Here is a 12,481-nt window from a genome sequence, read left to right as displayed (position 1 = left end):
CTAGTTATCATCCGCAAACAGATGGGCAAACAGAGATTGTGAATAAATGGGTGGAAGGATATTTGAGGAATTATGTAACTGCACAACAAAAGGCTTGGATCAAATGGTTGCATATGGGAGAGTATTGTTATAACACCACTTATCATATGTCCATCAAGATGACTCCTTTCATGGCACTCTATGGTTATGAAGCACCTAGCTTCATGAATTTAGTTTTGGGGGACAGTAGAGTGTCCAAAGCCAAAAACTTATTGCAAGATAGTCAGGACATCCTGAAAGTGCTCAAAGAGAATATACAACAGGCCCAAAATCAATAGAAATTGTATGTTGATCAGCACCGAATAGAGCATAGCTTCGAGGTAGGGGATATGGTTTACTTGAGGCTACAACCATATAGACAATTGAAACCTAGATTTTATGGTCCCTATAGGGTGATTCGCAAAGTGGGCAAAGTCGCCTATGAGTTTGAGCTTCCAGAGGGCAATCAAGTGCACAATGTGTTTCATGTGTCTAGGCTTAAGAAAGCCATTGGTCAGAGTGTAGTGCCTTCTGCAGATTTACCCCCTTTGGATGAGGAGGGGAAGCTTGTGTTAGTACCCGAGGCTATTCTGGACACCAGAGAGAGGGAGCTGAAAAGTTGAAACCTAGATTTTATGGTCCCTACAGGGTGATTCGCAAAGTGGGCAAAGTCGCCTATGAGCTTGAGCTTCCAAAGGGCAATCAAGTGCACAATGTGTTTCATGTGTCTAGGCTTAAGAAAGCCATTGGTCAGAGTGTAGTGCCTTCTGCAGATTTACCCCCTTTGGATGAGGAGGGGAAGCTTGTGTTAGTTACCAAGGCTATTCTGGACACAAGAGAGAGGAAGCTTAGAAACAGGATAGTGAAGGAGTATTTGGTCAGATGAAAAGACTTGTCGGAGGAAGATTCTACATGGGAGAGTGAGCAGGTTATTCAACAGGCTGGACTGAGATTGCTTGAGGACAAGCAATTTCAAGGGGGGCGGACTGTAATGTCCCCATTTTAGCAGTTGACCAAGTGTGTGTGCGTTAGCCTTGTTCTACATGGTCCCGAGGACTAACGAAGGGTTTAATGGGATCCTAGAGTGTTTTGGCCTAGTTATTTCCAATTTGGGCCAAAACGAAGTTGATTTACTCAATTTCAGGCATACTTACTATTTTTAGTAAGTCGGCAGGACACAGTGCAGGTCAATTTTGGTGATTGGATTTGATACTCCTCGGTGAGAGCTTTCTGATGAGCTATCACTCGCATTATTCGGAGTCCGATTGATAATACATTTTAATGCCTGAAATTTTATTAAAGTAACGTCTAATTTAATTGTAAAATATTAAAGTGTTACTTTAATATTTATTTTATGGGGATGTGTACCCAAGGGAGATGTAAGGGGTATTTTAATATATGTTTTATATATTACACATCTTTTATCCCACATTGCCCATATGAGTTGAGCGGACCCTTGGAAATAGAATAAAAGGAAGCATTTGTGGCTTCATTAGACAGGCTGAATATGAGAAGAAATTGGTGTGTGAGTTGCAGCTCCGTTCTTGGCATTTGAGGACATTTATCCTCTCTTGTAACATTCTAGACGTCATTCCCTTGGGGTTTGGCCTTTGGAATTCTTTGTTAGTGGCTTCATTATCAGGCAGTTTAGTTGCATTTCCAGCTACAGACAGATTTGGTATTTTGCTCATATCTTCTTCACTACTTGTCCGACGCTTATGCCGCTTTGAGGGAATGATATTACGAAGATAGTGGACTGATTGAAGGACAAAGTACTGTAGCAGCACTATTCATGCGGCACTGTAGCAGCAAGTTCGAAAGCATGGGCTGGAGTATTATGTCAATAATGCTGAAGTAATTAGTGAGTTGATAAATCTGCCATGTATTTGGTTTTATGAATCCTGAAAATAACATTTTATTGGCAGCAGTTCATTTCCACTTTGCATATTGTTGTAGTTTCTTTCTTGTTTATGTTGTATGATACCGATTCCATGCACAAAACACAACAAACAAATAAACGTTTGATTTCCGGAGTTATAAAGGATTTAAAACATTAAACGGAGAAATAAGAGGTTGAATGCAAACTGTTTGACATAATTCCTTTCAGCAATTTGGTTTAGTTTTTTGGGACATTCAGGGGTGCCCATTACACAATTTTTCGGCGTGATGATGTTGCGTGGGCTGCTCACTGTTTTATCTCAACGGAACCTATAAAAGGATAACAAACACCTCCACAAGATGATGAACTCCAGGATATTTTGAGTAAACATGATAAAGTTTTCATTGACATTCCTCTTGGCATACCGCCTCATTGAGGGTTTGAAGATACTATCGAATTGGAAGCAAGAGCCAAGCCAGTCATAACCACACCATACCACCATCTCAAGAAATTCAAAGATGAGATCAAAAAGACAATTCAAGAATTGCTAGAGAAAGGATGGATCCGTCCTAGTTCTAGCCCTTTCGCGTCATCTATGGTATTGGTCAAAAAGGACAGGATGATGCACATGTGTGTGGACTACCGTGTGTTGAACAAAAAAACAATAAAGAATAGATATCTCATTCCAAGGATAGATGAGTTGCTGGATGAATTGCATGGCGCGGTCTATTTTTCAAAAATAGATTTTCGTTTCGGATACCATCAGATCCGCATGAGGGAGGAAGATGTAGAAAAGGCGGCCTTCCATTGTCACTAAAGACATTATGAGTTTCTAGTCATGTCGTTCGGATTGACAAATGCACTTGCTACATTCCAATCATGCATGAATTGCATTTTCAACAAGCAATTGCGTAAGTACTTATTGTTATTTTTTTATGGTCTTATTTATAGCAGGACATGGGAGGAGCACCTGAAGCATCTGAATGAAGTCTTAAGGATCATGGAGGAGCAATCTTTGTTCGCCAAGCAATCCAAGTGTGAATTTGGTATGACAAAAATATTGTACCTAGGGCATGTTGTTAGTAAATATGGAGTTCAAGTTCATTAGGAGAAGATTCAGGCTATCCTTAATTGGCCTTCCCCAAAATCACTCACAGATTTACAAGGATTTTTCGGACTGTGTAGTTATTACCGGAGGTTTGTTAAAGGATTCTCTTAGCTCAGCGCACCCTTAACGGATTTGACAAGGAAGGGGTCTTTCCAGTGGAATGAAAAGGCACAACTCACTTTTGATAAGCTAAAAGAGGCAATGAGCACTTGTCCCGTACTTGCATTACCTGATTTCACTTGACCATTCATTTTGGAGTGCGACGCATTCGGAGAAGGCATTGGAGCGATACTGATGCAAGATAGACACCCCATAACTTATGAGAGCAAGAAGCTTACACTGACAAAATGCCTATATTCCATCTACAACAAAGAGATGTTGGCCATTGTACATGCACTAACCAAGTTCCGGTAGTATCTAGTAGATGCCAAGTTTGTAGTCCATATGGATCATAATAGTTTGAGATATTTTTTGGAGCAACGAAACTTGAAAGAGAAGCAACAAAAATGGGTAAGCAAGGTTCAAGCTTTTGATTTTGACATTGAATATGTGAAAGGAAAGAACAATGTGGTTGCAGATGCCTTGTCCAAGAAACCCGCCATCTGCTCACTAAACCAGATTTCAGCTAACTGAAAGGCACATCTGTTAGTAGAATACTCCAAAAACACATGTGCTTGTGAGCTAATGGACGGCAACACCTAAGATGATTAGTACAGAGTGGTGGATGACATCATCTACTATAAGAATCGGATATTTTTGGTGTCAAAATCCAAATTGAAGCAGAAAATCTTGAAAGAAGTACACAACTCACCCTTGGCAGGACACCCTGGTTTCCTCAAAACTTACAGAAGTCTTTGGGAGAGGTCTTCATGGAAATGACTCAAAGGGGATGTGTTGCAGTATGTAAGAGAGTGTGTGGTCTGCCAGCAGAATAAATCCGAACATACCCTACCTACCGGGTTATTGCAACCTCTGTCGATTCTAGAACATAAGTAGGAAAGTATCTCAATGGATTTCATAATAGGGCTTCCCAAGGTGAACAAAAAGGATTGTATTTTTGTGGTGGTTGATAGATTGACAAAGTACGCACACTTCTTCACCTTCCCCTTGGATTTTCAGGCCGCACAAGTTGCCGATCTGTTTTTTAAAGAAGTCTTTCATCTGCATGGGTTACCCCGAAACATTGTTAATGATCAGGATGGGTGATTCCTCAATATCTTCTAGACAGAACTGTTTCAAGGGACAAAATCATCACCAAGTACTAGTTACCACCCTTAGACAGACGAACAAATGGAGATTGTGAACAAGTGGCTCAAAGGTTATCTTTGGAACTACGTTTCAGCACAACAACAGGCATGGATCAAATGGATACATCTAGAGGAGTATTGCTACAATACCACGTACCACATGTCCATTGGAATGGCACCATTCAAAGCTCTGTATGGGTACGAACCCCTTTCCTTCATCGACACAATTCTGGGTGACAGTCGCGCACCAAGGGCGAGAGATTGGCTTCAAGAGGGACAGGACATACTGAGATGCTTGAAGAAAAACTTACAGTATGCACAAAATCAACAGAAGATGTACGCTGACAGACTAAGAGTTTCAAAGTAGGGGACTTGGTCTATCTCAGGCTCCAGCCATATCGGCAATCCTCACTGAAGGAAAAAGGAAAGTAAAAATTGAAGCCACAATTTTATGGCCCCTATTGTGTAGTTCATCGCGTTGGTGAAGTCGCATATGAGTTGGAACTTCTGGAGGGAAGCTGTATTCATAACATCTTTCATGTTTCATGCCTGAAGAAGGCCATAGGGTAGAACATCATAGTTTCCATAGACCTTCCACCACTCAATGAAGAAGGCAAGCTCATCTTGGAACCAGCCGAGATCATAGAAGTACATGAGAAGACTTTGCAGAACCGCACAGTGAAGGAATATTTGGTGCGTTGGAAACACTTGTCATTGGACGATGCGACGTGGGAGGGCGTGCACATTCTCCAACACTCGGCATTGCATTTTCTTGAGGACAAGCAAAATTTGGGACGGGAGGACTGTAATGTTCCTGTTATAAAATAAATAAATTATCAAACTATTGTTAATGGGCCGATTGATTTAATATATCTCAGACCCATTTTTATTTTTGTTTCCGTAGTTTGTGTCGTCGTCGGCTACCTTTGTAAACCCTTGGAAAGTTTCCCAACAGGTATTTAAGCATAGCTTGTAGTTAGTCTTTAGGTATGCAAATTATTTGGATTATTTCTGTAAACTGCGAATTCGAATTGGGGTTCTCTGTTGTTCGCCATTTCGGAAGTGAAAGATCTTCCCTAGTTGGCTCTCTAGTTTCAGTGGGATTCAACCCTCACCCTATTCCATTGCCTGTAGCACTTCACTCGGATCTGGCAAATCGGAGCACTATTATCTTGCGAATTGATGAAGTCATTATCAAATTCTCGTGTTGAATGAATAAGGTATTTCATAAAATGTTCTGTGATTTTTCCTTGCATTTTATTGTCCATTCTATTGTCTGCAAGTCTCGTATTTCATTTCGTAGGACATTTACCCTCCTCTTGCGCGGAATTCATTGATCGTACAGCCTCTAGGATATCCCGTACGGCCTCCATTTCACACCGTACGGCTAACCTGTGGTATAGTCTCTAACCATACGGCCTTCCTAGCATAAACCTCCACCACACCATACATCTTCATTCCCCACCGTACATCAACTTGTTTTCTTCTGTAGAGATCACAAACTCAAATACGACCCCTCTCTTGCTCGTCATACAAAATCTCAAGTGACCAAGTATATTGTACAGCCTTGACCATATGGCCTTCATCTGACCGTACATCACTATTTGGCCTCCGTACTAGTGTTTTTCCTACACTTGATCTACTATATGGCTTCAGCTTAAAGTTTGCACATCGATTTCAAGAAGAGTCGCAAGTACGGGTCATTACAGGGGGAATAATAACCAATGTATCATTCCCATTGGTTGACAAACGTTTATATAGAGACATCATCTTATTTGAGACATATGGATCGTCATTGGAGCAACTTGTATCAAGAACATTAATGTGCAAATGAGTATTTATTATCCTTGAGTATTATATTTACTTGCTTATTGTAGTCTCTAACTTATTTGTAATTCTACACATGCTATAAGGGTTATTTGCCTTGCTCTTTTCCTATATGTTTGAGGATATTCTTACAGGAAAAGAAGGTTCATACTTTACATATGCTACCAAATATTGTGCAGACTCAATCTAATGGCAATAGCTCCAAAAACCCTGATGATCAAGATGGATAAAGTGAGGCTCTTGAAGAAACCATCTTTGATGATTGCGATTATGAGATTCTTCTACATTAAGAGGAAGTATGACACTTCTTCTAAGGCAATGCAGGAGCTTAGAAGATTAATACTCAGAGGGAGTCTAGAAATACATGTGTATGACTACATGATTTTGATGGGCCCTCTTGAGTGCATCATGAGGAAGTATTGACTTATCACTAGAAAATCAAAAGATTGATATCAGATTTAGAGTGAGTTTGACAGGCATCCTTTGGTGAAAAGAGCTTCTGAGGAAGTAACTAGAGGACTTGACTTCCCAGGATCAATGTTTAGAGGGAGAATTTAAGGTGCAATCCTTTGTAAATGATATCTTCTCGATGAGGAGAAGTTCTAAGTGAAATTCCATGTAATGCATTCTTCTATGTGAAAGAGAATTGAGGTGAAAGCCTTTGTACCACCCTCTGACTTGGTTCATGGTGGTTACTATTTTGCATATGATATGTAATAAAGGTGACAATCTTATGAACAAAAGGTAATCATTGTAAGATGAAAAAAGGTAATCATTGTAAGATGACAATCTTATAAATGGTAGATTTGTTATCATGACAGACTTCATTAAGTAGTTGTCACAGAAAGATTAAATTTTTGCAATTGTGTGTTATGAAAGGTGACGATCTTTCATATGTGTGAGGTCACTATTGTAAGGTGACGACCTTATCAATAGTTGATCTATCTCCTAACACCAAAATGTGTTGGAGCAAGTGTTATCATGGTTCTTTGGGCCGGATTTTGCCAGACACCTTGATAACCAACTTATGATGGTTCTTCGGGCCGGATTTTGCCGGATACCTTGATAATCAACTCATCATGGTTCTTTGGGCCGGATTTTGCCAGACACCATGAAAATCAATTGCTATGGTTCTTCGGGTCGGATCTTGCTAGACACCATAACTTAAATCTATCATAGATCACACATAAAGTGGTGTTTAAATCTTGTATTATAATTGCTTCAATTTTTTTTGCTAAAGAGGGAGTGTTGAGAAATTTAGCCTCATAGTGAATTGAATACCATACTGAGATGATATCTCTGCATATACTTGAGAGCATAATGTGTTCCATTACGAATCCTCCCTCGCTACGAGGGAGTGTTAAGATTATAGCTACAGTTGGATTGATTTAATCATAAGATACAATGTTGATATAGATAATATATTATATATAATATTATAATTATTATATTATATATATATATATATATATATATATATATATATATATATATATATATATATAATATAATACATATGCTATATTGTGATTTATATTGTTAAATAATGATGATTAATCATAGAGACATGTCTCCTATTCTTATATTTATAAGAGATTGGGATCTGCATTTGGAACACACCAATAACATGGCAGTGTAATTACATTTGTTGAAACCGATCCATGTTTTCTAACAAAGTTCACTATAGCTAAGCATTAAAATTTAATCTCCCCCTTATTGCCACCCCTTTGAAATATGCTAGCCTATTGGAATGGGGTAATAAGCTAGCGATGATGTAAAAGTGTCAAGAGAGTCGGGGTGACATGACAGCCTTGTCATTCCCTAGTATAGGATAGGATATAAAACAAATAAGAGGACATATAGAAATTCTTCAATCCCAGAAAACTACCTAAACCTTCACGCAATCTGTTAGCAATTTCCTAGGCCTCGTCTAGGTACCTCTCTCTACCAAGCAAAACTTGGATGAAGAAATACATCCAATCTTCCTAGGAAAAGGGAAGAGAGTTTCTCTTAAGCCAATTAAGTAGAATCACAATATCCCTTATTTTTGTTATCAAGTGTTCTCCTGTTAAAGGTTTCGGCAACTATGAACCACCCTTTTGCATATTTAACAGGCAATTTCTGGCAATAACATTCCTGTAGACATTCTTCTTCACAAAAAAGGTACAATATGTTGCGTCAATAGACCAATCTTCATAGGGTTCTTTGTCAAGAATCCCCATTGCAGCCATTATAGTTTCTCATTGATTTGAACTAGGATACCACCCTTAGCATTTCGGATGCATTTTTTTTCAACATCATATTATTCATACATTCTACTAACAGCTGAGGACATAACACAGCTGTGGAAACATTACCACTTCAGTTAGGCCACTTTTTACTATCGTGTTCATCATTGAATTCTCCACAAGATTCTAAGCCCTCTCTAGAAATTCTTCCAAGTTAGCCTTAGCTAAGAAAGTATAAACCAACTCAAGAGGGGTGCTTATCGGACACGAGGTATACCCCAACTTTGGGAGAATGGACCTCATGATAACCTCTTCTTTAAAATCCAAGAAAAATTCTAGACAAAAGAACTTGTAATTGCAAACAACTAATTTAACTTATGTTTCTTCTAGCACAAGGAGCAATGGCACAAAAATAATTACTGAAACTCACCTATTCTACTCATCAATCCTCACTATTATGAGGAGGGATACCGTGTTTACCTCCACTGCTCTCATTTTGCAATTCATAGCTTTGGGATGAAGACTGATTCCAAACAGATGTATAAAAAGGCGGAAAATCCCAAGTGATAAATTCACACACTTCAAGCAACTCACCCAATCATGGGAAGTAGTTCTTGATTTGACATAATTTCAACAAATGCATTAATTACAAGTCACTTCTACAAGATGGGCTTAAGTTCTCATGATTACTTTCTATTTGTAACATTTTAAATTTTTGCCCCTTGGAATATTCCCTTTCCCATGTGTATTCCTCCACCTTGCTTTAGTGCTTCCATCTCCTACATAAGAAAATCTTGAAACTTTGAACCTTGCCAAAACATGGTTCAAAGGTTCAAGTTCAATGGACATCAAAATAACTTATATAGACTTGAACACTTGATAGACAAGACGAGGGGCTTATCGACCCACGAGACTTGGACGTTAACATCTACATACCAATTGTGCATGAACTTTTAACCATGAACCTATCGAGATGTAGTTCAATGGTTCAAGTTCAAGAGGGGACAACACATGGTTTTTTCCACAAAGTCACATAACATAAAGGATGGTCAAATGAACTTGAACTGTGAACTTGAGACTAGTTCGACACAGAGGTTGAAGCGGACAAAATTGTGTTATTGAAAGAAATATAAGGGACACATTTCAGCCCGACAGAAAAAATGCCAACAATATTGAATGAAAATGTAACATAATCCTCCTATTTTTGTTTCATAAAGGAAACTTGTTGACAAAAATAGGGGGTAGCACCTTTGAATGCTTGAAGTTGGTTGATAGTGTGCAGGACAACTTTTCCCTCCATTCCAGCCTTCTTTCTTCTTCTTGCAACAACCCCAGCTTGTTTTGGGTCTCAACCAACTGCTATGTCAAACCCAACTATCCTGTTATAGACACCACACAAGCCATCCTCACTCACTTCTAGAGCCTTCTAGCTACTTACAAAGTATTAATCATCTGGCATCACCTATGCTTTAAGAAAATTGATTAGATTGATGAAACTTCATCGATCATGTGGTCTCTGTCCTATGCATTCCTTCAACTTACTGCTTCATCATTACTTACTGCAATCCTTTATAGTTCACATGAGAGTGTCCAACATTTTAATTTAATTTATATTTAAATCTAACTCTAAGACTTCCAAGCCCTTCACTTGCCCATTTATACTTTGACCAGTCGTGCTCTTATTAACTCCAAGTATAAAAAACTGCTCCACCTATGTCTCTAAAGTCTTCCATCATTTCCTCCTTATCCTTCATGAAAAAACCAACCTTTGACACTGTGTCAGCTGCCTCATTGGCCACCCACCTAACATGTGTGATTTTGAAATCCTCAAACAACTCTAGTAAAGACTTGATCCTGTGAATATGCTTGTTAAGGTACCATACTCCTGACTATCCTTTGATTATATCATTGATAATGATTTGTGTCCCCTTCCGAGTAAAGCTTCATCACTACCAATTTAGTAGCCATCTGTATAGCTAATAGTGCAGATTGGAACTCTGTCTCATTGTTCGTACCTCCAAAAGACATTTTGCTCCTAACATTTGAATATTACCTCTGCAGTCCCTCGTAACAAATCCTTTGACACCCCATCAAAATTTAGCTTTGTCCATTCATCTTCCAGGGGTTCCAAGATTCCTGTTTAGTCCTTTTAGAGGGAGGTTTAGCCCTCAATGGTCCATTAACAGGCCGCACAGAATAGCATATTTGTTTCACAAGGCAAGTATGCTTCTGGACCTTTTGCGAATATTTCATGCCAAGTTTTGCAAATAAGTTGCAGAGCTGTTTAAACTTGGAGGAAAGTTGTCCAAGTGTGCTTGTTTGAAGTTGCCTGATCTAACATTGTACCACCACTTGATTAGGAGTTTGATATATTTGAGCATACATATTTAGTTGTCAGTTTGATTGGAAGTATGGCTTTGCAGAATTCTTAAGGATTTACGCTAGAAGCTGGATGAGCCTACAGAAGTCTTTTACAGCTACATAAATACTATCCAGATGACTAAAAACCCAGTATTTGACAACAAAACCAAGCATATATAGATTGTTCATCCCTTCATCATACAATGCAGTTAAATTAAGCCTATATATTGTAGCACAGAGAGCAGTTAACGTAATCAGTAGCTTATGATAGATTCAATATACACAGACCACTTCTCGCAGTCTCCCTAGGTGGTCGTTATGGGTAGAGTGTGAGGAATGCCCATTTGTACTCATTATATTTGTCATGAATAAACGAATTCTTGACATTCTGATATGATATGCTATGATATGATAGGATAGATTTTAATGACGTCCACGAGGCTAAAGTAGCCTATGGGACCCACTCGATCACCCCCCCAAGATAGGAGCGGACCTAATCTAGTTGCAAATTTTTGGTTAACTTGTCTCTTCTTCTCTGAAGTTTGATAATCAGAGCCGCTGTTCTCTTCACTTGATCTTCCTCGAATAAATAGTTGAAGTCCTTGTTCTGCAATATCTCTGTATACCCAGATCTGATGTCGCTGTATGCCAGGCAATCCTTAACAAACTGCTGCTCTGTCTCTACTGCAATTCTTATAATATCATTATTAGTTATTTCTGTTTATTGTCAAATTAACAAAATTATTATCTTTCTATTAGATGGGTAAAGAGGTTTTTATCTTATCTTTATATGAATAAGTTTATCCTAAGTATGATCTTTTATAAATCCTAGTTGAGCAGTTCGATGAGATGAGTTATTTTAGCATAGATAGTTGAGCTTGCAAACATATTTTATGGACATAAGATGTCATATAACAAAATACATAAAATTCGAACAAACATGCTAAAACTTCCTTCTAAAGAGTTCTAAGATTTAGGGCGAGCTCTCTGGGAATTCTTCCTTTTTCTTACTAGAACTGTTTTCCTACTATAATAAAGACACCTACACTCCCGTCTGGGCCTAATTGACCAGAGTTTAGATTGCCAAAAAGTGCTAGGGATTTAGACTGCAGCTTCACGCTGTTGCGTGTCGAACTGGTTTTACTAATTAATCAAATTCAACAACATTCCCAGATTATTTTGGAGATGCATGCCAATGCACGTAAATGAATGATAGTTACATTGCGTTATCAGACAGACTTTTTAATTGAAACAATATTTCTAGGTTTCTAATGTATCGAGCAGATTGACTGTTAAAAATCACAATAAAAAGTAGCTGTGAATTGGAAAAGTACTTGTGCGATCGAGTTAACGATGTATCCGATTTGCCGAAGTTCGTCTTGCAATAAGAAATCTAGATTCTTGCAATAGAATATACTTCCTTTGAAGATACAAGAAAAGGGTACCTAGTGGCTAAATAGTAAACTAACGTGAAAGAGTTCTCGTTGTCTTGGGCAATGCTACTAATGGCTTAGTAAACTAAAACGTATATATGTAACATAAGGGAAATTACAAATAGTTTGAAAAAAAACATGTTTAATGGCTAAATAGTAAACTAAAATGTAATATATGCAAGGAAGTTTGAAAAAGTTAAATTAAAATGTAATATATGTAAGAGAGATTATAAAAAGTTTGAAAAAAACTTGTTTAATGGCTAAATAGTAAACTAAAATGTAATATATGCAAAGGAAGTTTGAAAAAGTTTGAGAAATTTTAAGTGTCCCCCTTGATAAGATACATGTTTTATTTACTATTTAGATATTGTCCAAAAAAT

At 38.1% G+C, this 12,481-nt stretch overlaps 1 protein-coding gene across 1 annotated transcript in view; it reads right to left on the bottom strand.

Moving 5' to 3' along the window:
• SR (serine racemase) overlaps positions 1-12,140 on the bottom strand; it is a 218,527-nt gene extending 206,387 nt beyond the window's left edge. Inside the window, exon 1 of the mRNA XM_089798071.1 lies at positions 12,003-12,140. The gene's annotated coding sequence lies outside the window, so the exon portion shown is untranslated. The remainder of the gene's footprint in view (positions 1-12,002) is intronic.
• Between the last annotated feature and the right edge of the window lie 341 nt (positions 12,141-12,481).

This window comes from Cupressus sempervirens, chromosome 8 (genome assembly GCF_028749045.1).
Source record: "Cupressus sempervirens isolate cs-2001-9-10 chromosome 8, ASM2874904v1, whole genome shotgun sequence".
NCBI lineage: Eukaryota > Viridiplantae > Streptophyta > Pinopsida > Cupressales > Cupressaceae > Cupressus > Cupressus sempervirens.
Note: the sequence above shows the minus strand (reverse complement) of the source record. Positions and strands in the feature narration are given on the sequence as shown.